Genomic DNA, 8,638 nt, shown 5'->3' with positions numbered 1-8,638 from the left:
TAACTTCTACACGCTAATTTGAAGTATGTTACTTGGGCTTTCAGTACACATTTTCCCAAAGAACTGTATTACAAAAGTGATTACATTCTAGATCTAACCTATAAGTCTTTTTGCTCTATGGCAAGTGTATGGCTAAAAACTCTATATACTGTAATAAGCCAAATGTCAGCGTGGTTGCCATGCTGGTAAATTCAACCAAGCAGAAAAATGATAAGGTGGTAAAATTAACTAAGAAACCCCTTTAAAATTTTGATCTAAAATGCTAACGCTTGAGGAAATGTAGGTTTAATTTTAAAAACGAGATTGTAGACAGATTATCGTGTGTGTGTGTGTGTGTGTAGCTTCTAATGGAAACATCTAATGGTAATATTTCCTTTTTTAATGGATTCAACTTTATTAACCTATCAATGTTACATAATAATATCTAGTTGTCTTCTCAAAGAGATCTACTTTTAGTACATCATGTTAATAGTAAAAAGCCAAGTAAGATGGCTAAACTTCAATCTGTCATTTTAATATCCCCTGGACAAGACAAGCTGGAGAGTTAATCACTTTACACACACGTAAGAGTGGCGTTCCAAAATTACTACGAAGCTGCTGTACTTTTAAGCAAGGGAAGAAAAGACTTTCATTTTGGCCTTGTTTGTGTTCTAGCAAATTGTACTTTCAATTAACAGCAACGATATGAGAAATGTTCTGCTTTTTAAATTTCTGAACTTCAAATACAAATTAAAATAAAATAGTGTTGGAGTCTTTTGAGAGGCAAACAGCACGTGGGTATATTCATCAGCGCAGCCGAGTCCCTTTATCCATAACCAGGTCCAGGCCTGGTGTGGCCACCACCAGAGGGAGGGTGGTGGTTACCTGCTATCTGCTAGGCCCCCTCGGAGGAGGGGGCGTGGTACTTCCAGGAGGTGAGATACTTCCAGGAGGTGGACTAAAACCTGGTATTAGTTGATAGGCCCCGGGTTGGTTTGGAGCTATTCCAGGTTGTGAGGCACAGGCCACAGTATAAACAGGAGGCTGAGAGTCTGGGTATCATAAGTGCATGGAGGGTAATTGCTCGCCTGCTACTGCTGTGTGGGTTGAGCCAGCAGTTGCTGAGGATGACCAGAAAGGGCAGGAGCTGTGACTGGAAAGTTGGTTGCTGGTCATAGCCCTGCAACTGCTGAGGCTTCTGGGATCCCAATCTGCTGACTAGAGCCTGGTGAATGCTGAATATCATACCACTGTGTAGGCTGAGCCCGCGTCTGTGGCAGCTGAGCACTATAACCAGCCTGTAGCATGTACTGTTACTGTCGGAATATCTGGCCTGCTTGTGTCTGAGCTCCGGTACATGGCGGCTGTTGTGGCTGAACTCCTGGTGGATGAGCTGCGGAGGAGGAAGCAATGCTGCTAGGTGTTTCCAGATCCATCTTCCGCAGGAGCACTGGGTAGCCCTAACCTGATTGGCTGTTAACCCAAACGCTGACATGACATTTTTATTGATTTCATCTTGTTTTTTTTTTTTAAAGGATCCAAAGCTGACATACTTGATGCTGTAAACCGAAGAGACTGTTTTCTAGAAGAATCAGAGTCAGCGGGCTTTTCTTCCCTACCATCCACACTATAATTTTCAGGAATATTGGTGGAAGGTCCAGGTTCTCCAGGTGGTTCCAAACTCTCCAGGTGGTTCCAACAAGCGACTCACTTTATTTCGAAGTTCTGTCAGTTCTCGATGGAGATATTTCATCTGACTTGATTCATGGGGGTCTTGGTTAGCCATTAACAAATAATGTCAGTTTCGCTATCCTACTATACTGAATTGCAAAAGAAAGGTCAGAACTATCAAAAATTGTTATAAGATCACCATGTTCATCTTTCTCCTTTATTGTAACTTCATTTCCTCTGAACACTCGTTGCATTACTAGCACTCGTTCATCATAAGTAACATCTTCATTAGGAATGGGTAGTCGTCGACTTTCCTTGCTGAGTTGAGCTTTGATGATTAGCTTCCCACTGAGGTCCAACTGTCCATTCATGGTGGACTCCAGCATGTCAGCTCTACACAACCCCAGAGAAAGACTGCTTGCCAAAAGCTCCACTGCCGCCCCTCGCCGGGTCTCCGCGGATCGGACAGGTGTAAGGCCACCGGCTGTGGGGCGTGGGAGCAGGCTGTAGTCACCGCCACGCCGCTGTCCCCTGCAGCCACCGCACCTCTCTCCTAGGCTCGCGAGGGCCTCGGCGGATCACACTGACGCACGAGGCCTAGCGAGAGCCCAGGCCCAGTACGTGGCAGGTGGAGGAAGAAGAGGGTGAGAGCAAGGGAAAGAACCTGTCCTTTATCTCCGCCTCACAGCCCGCGGGCCAACCCAGGACGCTAGCGCAACGGCGGGGACCCGTGCGCAATGGCGGGGGCGCGGCGGAACTGGGGATGGGAGGTGGGCGAGGCCCTAACCGGGGTCTAGTGGTAATGTTTCTAATTAAGTCTCCAAAACTTAGATCATTTCCTATGAAATCTAGGTAAGAATTGGCAGCTACAGGGAAAAGAAAAGATAGCTTTACAGTTGTGCATACGTGCATGTGTGTGTGTGTGTGTGTGTGTGTGTGAAAGAGGAAGAAGGAGAAGAGAGTAGCTTTGATGAAATTAGGTGAAATGTGAGTAGTAAAATACAGAAAAAAAACATGGAGAAATTTTCTGAAGGTGGATATTTTAAGTGAAGTCTAGAATGGGGAAAATAGTCCTGCTCCTGTATGCCTGGTGTCCACTCTGTCTGGGTTGTGACTCAAACACCTGCATAGCCACCACGTCTGGACTTTTTCACTAATTCCTGTTGTAGAGCTTAATTCATGGACTAAGTTCCAACTTCCTTTCCTTGGTTTGCTTTGGGTTATCCACTCAGGCTGATTTCATGCCCCCCAAATCTTATTAATCATTTTCCTCAGAAGGCTGACTCTTGACCCCTGTATCCTACCCGTTGCCTCCATGCCTGACCTGACCCCTTCTAGCTTGTCTCCCTCTTGTTTCCTCCTTCTCTTCACTGCTCCCAGCATGATTCCCTCTGTTCTGGGTCCTCTAAGGAGCTTTTCACCACCTGGGCTCAGATAAGTTTTTCATTGTGTCCGTCTGTGCTTGTAGTTTCTCCTAGTTACTGTTTGACGTTAATCAGACTAATCTTAACCCATTTCCCATTTGCTCCGAGAATACTCTCTGGCGGCGCTTGTGGCAGCAGCATTTATTCTGAGATGACTCATGGATTAGAGTTCCAACCCGATCCCCCAAATTTGCCACAAAATATCTCACTTTTATTATTATTTTTATACTCTAGTATATTGATAGTCTTTGGAAACAAATGATATCATTCTGTTAATAGCATTCTGTTTTTAGTCGTGCTATTTCCATTTACAAAATATAATTTTGATTGCCGAAAATGTTGAATCCTAGAAAACGTAGCGTTCCTGCGTGTGATAACATCATTCCCAAACAGTTGTTAGCTGAAATTATTTGATGAATCCAATTTATGTATACATTTCGGTTACATTAGTATTAGAGACAAGTTCTGTTTAGAAAGAACTCTAAGAACAGTTTTATTTGCTTCAGCCTCAAAGAGCGTGTTTATGCAAAATTAAATTAATGCTGGCAGCAAGATGCACTTTTTGTTCCTAACTGGGAAATGGGTTAATAAATGCCAATATGGGCTTGTCAGAACCCTCCTGAGTCAAATGCCTGACAAAGCCTGTGTTTTTTGGTCTGATCCATCCTCTACCTTCTCTACTTTGTTCCCCACCTCCTGTGCTCAGTTCTTCTTATGACCTGGCTATCCCTCAGAAGCACAATATTTACTCTCAACTCCATGTTTTTGCATCCTGATCCCCTCCTCCTAACTTCTTTTTCTATTAACTGCATCCTACTCATCAATACTGAGTTCATTTATCATGTCTTTTGAAAATCTCAGTCTCTGGCTAAGCAAGATGTACCTACTCAGGGAAATATAATTCACTGAACTGTAATTACTTTCTTTTCTCACTTTGACCTGCTTGGGGACAAGAACAGCATCTTTTATTTGCATCATGAGATTGTAGAATATTTCTTAGAACATAGTAGGTTCTTCAAAAAAATGTATTGAATGAATGGATCAAAGACTATATATAAATGCCAAGTACGGTGATCACTCCTTTTTCTAACACTGTAGAATTGCAGAATTCTTAAATGGTTGAGAGTTAGTTATTAGTTAATAGAAGATAACTGTATTATGTAGAAAGATGTCTGTAGCATCCACATAAAAAATTATCAAGTGCTGATTTGCATGTGGCAGGATTACAAGTGATTTTATTCACTTACATGCATGAGTGTATTGCATATATATATATATATATATATAGCATATATATATAGCATACATATATTGCATATATATATATTGCATATATATATTGCATATACACTCATGCATGTAATATATATATATTTTACAAAGCATGGGTTATTTTTATTATAATAAAAGATAATTTTTAAAAAATTTTAAAAATATTTGCATGTGGCAGGATTACAAGTGATTTTATTCACTTACATGCATGAGTGTATTGCATATATATATATATGCATATATATATATTGCATATATATATAGCATATATATATTGCATATATATATATGCAATACACTCATGTATGTAATATACATATATATTTTACAAAGCATGGGTTGTTTTTATTATAATAAAAAGAGATAATTTTAAAAAAATGAAATGTCTCCTTAAACGTGTTTCACAACTTTACAAAGAAAGAGGATGCACAGGGCCCACTACTGCCCCTCTGTTACCCTGCTCTTCTCATGCCCCTGCACGTCGAAGGTGGGAGATTTGACCTGGACTTGGAGAGATTTTGTCCACATCTGAAGGTGGGTGGAATGCTTTCAATATCAGTATGGTTGTCTGCTTCAGTACATCTCTGCTAAGCTGGACTCTGCCCGTTATTGACCAGCTGACACTCATGGTCACCATGTCCCAAAGTTGTGGTGAAAGGGATGCTAAGCAGTGCTAAAGGCACTTCTCTTGGCCTTCCTAGGGAAGCATTTATCCTAGAAGGGAGAATCAGGGTCAGTCATTTATTTGCTGCAACACATAACTGCACCAGCTTCTCACAAGGAGATAGAGTGGCTGGTTGACCAAACTAAAGTAGAGGAACCCAACCAAACTCCCACACAACATCCCTCCAATGACCGAGTGTGTCCTGAGCATTTCTCTACAGCATGAAGACAGCATCTCTACCCACCGTGGGGCAGAACACAATACCACCAGTAAGTGCTCTTGTGAGCTAGTCCTCCTGAGTATCACGGAACGGGGCTTTCATTCCAATGAAAGTCCGCAAATCCTTTTAAATAGCATTGCAATATTTAATTTTTTTCTAATTATGTCTACAAACAAATTGAGAAAAATTAGTGCACTAGTTTAATACTATTAAAGATGATCAAGAAAAAAATAATCACACTTGAAACAGTCTGGCAGTCTCTGTTTTTGACAGTATCAGGTGACCGGAAGGCTTTGTTTTAATCATGAGGTTTGTTGATATACTAAATTAATTAAGTTCAACAAACATTTAGTGGGTGCCAAATACATTTATGGTACCAAGCTAGAGGTTGGGGGGATAAAACCAGATTGAAACCTGGTCCCCGGCCTCAAGGAATTTGCAATATGGTACCTATAAATTAATTGCAAAGTAAATTCTTTTCTCTTTTGACTTGAACTCAGTAGAATAACTTTTATTTCTATTTACTGGATGATTTTCATTGAGCTTGGGTTTATTCTTATCTCCTCCTTGAAAATTTTAGTAACTTACAAACTACGTTATCTATAACTTTTTTGGCAAGCTTTTGTTTGTTCATTTTTTTAATGTCTTCATTCAACAAATATTTATTTAACATTCCTATGTGCCAGGAACTGTTCTAGGAGCTTAGGGATACAGTGATGAACAAAACAGACACAGACACACACACACACACACACACACGCACACACTCCTTACCAGGTATTAATAAGAGAAAGCAAGCAGCATGAGAGGGTCGACAGGACGAGGAGCTATTCTGATATGGAGGAGTATCAGGAAGCCCTTCTGAGAAGTTGGCATTTGAACGGAGCCTTGCAAAATCTGGGGGATGAGTTCAGAGCAGATGTCCCAGCAAGTACAAAGGCCTGAAGCAGAATGAGGCGCTAGTGTCTTCAGAACAGCAGAAAGAGAGAAGAGGTCGAGGGAACAGTGGTGGGCAGGAGGTGAGGGCTGAGTCACGATCAGACTCCAGAAGAGAGGGGGCTTGTGGACAGAAGGGTTTGCGCCAAGGACCTTCGTTTAAAAAGATCACTGACCACTCTGGAGAAGACCTTGTAGGGTAAGAGGAAACAAATATCTAGTCCATTATTTCAGTCCTTGGTCCAAATGAATTTGCACAAACATACTACTATTTTCAAGTTTAAACTACAGTGCCAAAAATTTGTCAATACAACCAGTACAATCTTATTATCAAGGATCAATTTCCACCCAGAACATTTGACTCAATAGAAGGAAAAACCGTGTGACAGCTAGGGTTTCCCAACAGTGAGCTCCTGTCCCAACAAGTGTCTAAATAGAAACTAGATGTCCTGCTACTTGGGATCCTGTAGGAGTGATTCCTACACTGTGAGGGTGCTATCTTGGATGCCTCCAAGATCCTGCCCTGCTTTCATAGTCTTTAAGTCTTTCTCTTCATTTGCTTCTCATCTAATAATTTAAGTAGCACAAGATTCCAGGTTGAAGATGAGATATGGAAAATAGGGTGCTGTGCTTCCCACATCCCTCATTCTGCCCGCTGGGCATGGTGGTAGCAGATAGCTTAACTGTCAGCCTCTCCTGAAACTGTCCTCGGCTGGAGAGAGCTGCCTTGCCCAAGGTCATGCCTCTTCCCAGGTCATCCCACATCGATGATAGGTTGTTGCAAGGGTATAAAGGCCTGAATCCCTTGCTCCACGTTGGGATGACTTTGAACTAGCTCTGCGAGGTCAGCTGGACCTTGCTAAGACTGCAGGGCAGTCCACCTTCTCCCTCTGCCTTGCACCGCTTTATTCCACTTCCTCCCTCCATATTTGTCCCTTAAGATCTCCCACTGGCCCTCTTGCACCATAAGTTTCATCACTGTGTCTGCTTCCTGGGAGCACAAATAGCACTGTCGTGTAAGAAAGTGAAGTGGCTCTCATGCAGTTTAGGACTCCTGTTTGCATTTGGAGGAGGTGCATCTTCCCACAAGCCTTAGGGGAGCTTCACAAAGAGAGCTGCTCTGCAATCTCTCGGCGTGCTCCCAAGAGGGAAAGGGAGTGCTCGATGTTGAGTACACAATGGTACTCAGTAAATATGCACAAAAGTTATCAATACATGTTACGAACCTTTGCCCTGGTCACATGCAAACAGATGCCAAGTTCTAATCTAGAAAGTTCCTTACAGCCCCCTGAGAGGCAGAGTGCATGCTGGAGCTAGTGAGGGACCAGCTCCTGGAGGCAAGGAGTGGTCTCCGCTGTGTCTCAGTCTGAGGGGCTATGTGGGAATGACATCAAAGACGGTGGTTCCTTTCTGAGAGTGAAGAAGGAAGAACACTGTTACCTGCTCCAGAATTAGAGTAGCACTTTAAGAGAAATCCAGAAATAACTTAAAGACGGAGAAATTTACTTTCTCAAACGTTTTGAGGGAGTACTTAATTTTTAACTCCACCCCAAAATATTTTATATCTTCTGCTGATATTTTATTTTGATGCTTTTATATCTTTTCCTGAAGTGCTTCAGGAGCAAAATTTTTCTGCAAGTCTCATTCATATGGATTGGCTCATTGGCATCAAAAAATTAGATAATTATTTAGCTACAATGCAGAAGCACATTAGATGTGACATGGATAAGCCTAGATATCACTGGAACTAAGTCTATATTTTATTGTATTTCAGTCTGAGGTTAGGATGCAAATTTTGTGCATATTAATTTGCATTCTGTACATGCATTACGAAGAAATAAAAACATCCAAGTAGGTTGTTTGAAAACATTTTACAGGAAGCAGTGTGGCCCAGTGGTCCAGGCTCGGAGACCCATCCCAGGGTTAGACACTGGCCCTCCACTCTGCAGCCTCATGGCCTCCAATGAATCATCTACTTTTGGTGAAGCAGTAAAAAGGGGGTAGAATTAATAATACCTAACTTATAGAGTTGTTTTGAGAAGTTAATGTATATCAAACCCTTGGAACAGTGCATTGCACATAATAAGTTCTAAATAATAATAATCGGTATTATTATTTAAATGGATTTCCCCTTTAAAAAAAAAAAAAGCATGCCCAAGATATTTTGAGGCAGTCCGTGTGTTGTGTACCATACTTGGTTTCTCTCACCTGAGCATGTCACCAAAATGATCATAACAAACAAACCTAGAAGCCTATTTGAGGGTGAAATATGGTAACAAGGAAAGGCAGATACCACTACCGCCAATGGAACCGTCCATGGCTTTTCTCATTTCTAGCTATATAATTCATTTATCATAACTTTAGAGAAATTATTTTATGCCTGTTACTCCTCTTGGTCTGTAAAATGGGCCAAAATACTTAACTATTTAGAGTTCAGTACCAATACTTGCTGAATAATGAGGCTAGCGTCCA

At 41.5% G+C, this 8,638-nt stretch overlaps 1 pseudogene; it reads right to left on the bottom strand.

Annotated features, from left to right (window-relative positions):
• Positions 1-805: 805 nt before the first annotated feature.
• LOC120584427 (protein TFG-like) lies at positions 806-2,021 on the bottom strand (annotated as a pseudogene).
• Positions 2,022-8,638: the final 6,617 nt, after the last annotated feature.

This window comes from Pteropus medius, unplaced genomic scaffold (genome assembly GCF_902729225.1).
Source record: "Pteropus medius unplaced genomic scaffold, Ma_sr-lr_union100, whole genome shotgun sequence".
NCBI lineage: Eukaryota > Metazoa > Chordata > Mammalia > Chiroptera > Pteropodidae > Pteropus > Pteropus medius.
Note: the sequence above shows the minus strand (reverse complement) of the source record. Positions and strands in the feature narration are given on the sequence as shown.